This window comes from Balaenoptera physalus (genome assembly GCF_965194825.1).
Source record: "Balaenoptera physalus genome assembly, chromosome: 18".
NCBI lineage: Eukaryota > Metazoa > Chordata > Mammalia > Artiodactyla > Balaenopteridae > Balaenoptera > Balaenoptera physalus.
The window spans coordinates 35059691-35061260 of NC_138899.1; the positions used below are offsets into that span (position 1 = coordinate 35059691).

Sequence of the window (1570 nt, forward strand, 5' to 3'; positions counted from 1 at the left end):
GGGTACCTAGGCTAACTTTGTTGGACTTACAAACAAATTGGACTTACCAAAGCTCTCTAGGAATGGAACTCATTCATATGTAGGGGACTTACTGTAATCACAAAAATTGAGGAGAATGTATTACAACCCCTTTTATATGGATGATACACTGAAGTTATAAAAATTAAGCAGATTGCTTATGGTTATGTATCTAGAATATCAGAAGGGCCAAAATTTAACCAAGGTTTCATGGGTCTAATATCTATGAGCATAACTATATATCCCAGTTCCCCTCAACAGAAATGGAGATGGTGAAATTTAATATTATATGACACATACTGTTTCCATATATTTTCTCTCAAGAGCTCTCTACTCTGCTTAGAATCTTTAAAGTTCATTGGGACACATAAGAATTAAAGCTAAAAGTATAACCAAAAAGTACTGGTTATAGTAAGACAGGAATACAGCACCACACATCAAAAAAAAAAAAGAAAAATGAAATGACCAAAAAATATGTTACAGACGAAGTAGCAAGGTAAAAACCTACAAGACCAAATAAATGAAGACAAAATAGGCAGCCTGCCTGAAAAAGAATTCAGTGTAATGATAGTAAAGGTGATCCCAAATCTCAGAAACAGAATGGAGAAAATATAAGAAACGTTTAACAAAGATCTAGAAGAACTGAAGCACAAACAAACAGTGATGAAAAACACAGTTACTGAAATAAAAAATACTAAAGAAGGAATCAATAGCAGAATAACTGAGGCAGAAGAATGGATAAGTTAGCTGGAAGATAAAATTGTGGAAATAATTTCCAGGCAGCAGAACAAAGAAAAAAGAATGAAAAGAAATGAGAAGAGTCTCTGAGACTTCTGGGAAAACATTAAACACACAGGCATTTGAATTATAGGAGTCCAGGAAGAAGAAGAAAAAAAAGAAAGAATCTGAGAAAATATGTGAAGAGATTATGGTCAAAAACTTCCCTAATATGGGAAAGGAAATAGTCAATCAAGTCCAGGAAGCTCAGAGAGTACCATACAGGAAAAAACCCAAAGAGAAACAGGTTGAGACACATAGGAATGGAACTATCAAAAATTAAATACAAAGAAAAATATTAAAACCAGCAAGGGAAAAGCAACAAATAACATACAAGGGAATCCCCATAAGGTTAACAGCTGATCTTTCAGCAGAAACTCTGCAAGCCAGAAGGGACTGGCAGGACATATTCAAAGTGATGAAAGGGAAAAAACTACAACCAAGATTACTCTACCCAGCAAGGATCTCATTCAGATTTGACAGAGAAATTAAAAACTTTACAGAGAAGCAAAAGCCAAGAGAATTCAGCACCACCAAACCAGCTTTACAACAAATGTTAAAGGAACTTCTCTAGGCAGGAAACACAAGAGAAGGAAAAGACCTACAATAACAAAGCCCCCAAAATTAAGAAAATGGTAATAGGAACATACCTATCGATAATTACCTTAGATGTAAATGGATTAAATGCTCCAACCACAAGACATATACTGGATGAATAGACACAAAAACAAGACTGGTGTATATGCTGTCTACAAGAGACACACTTCACCCTTAG

General features: G+C 34.8%; 1 long non-coding RNA gene across 1 annotated transcript in view; it reads left to right on the top strand.

Moving 5' to 3' along the window:
* Positions 1-1570, top strand: part of LOC309647488 — a 65304-nt gene that overhangs the window by 27818 nt on the left and 35916 nt on the right. The window contains exon 1 of the long non-coding RNA XR_014256078.1: positions 1-1533. This exon is cut by the window's left edge and continues 27818 nt beyond it. This is a non-coding gene — a long non-coding RNA (uncharacterized lncRNA). The remainder of the gene's footprint in view (positions 1534-1570) is intronic.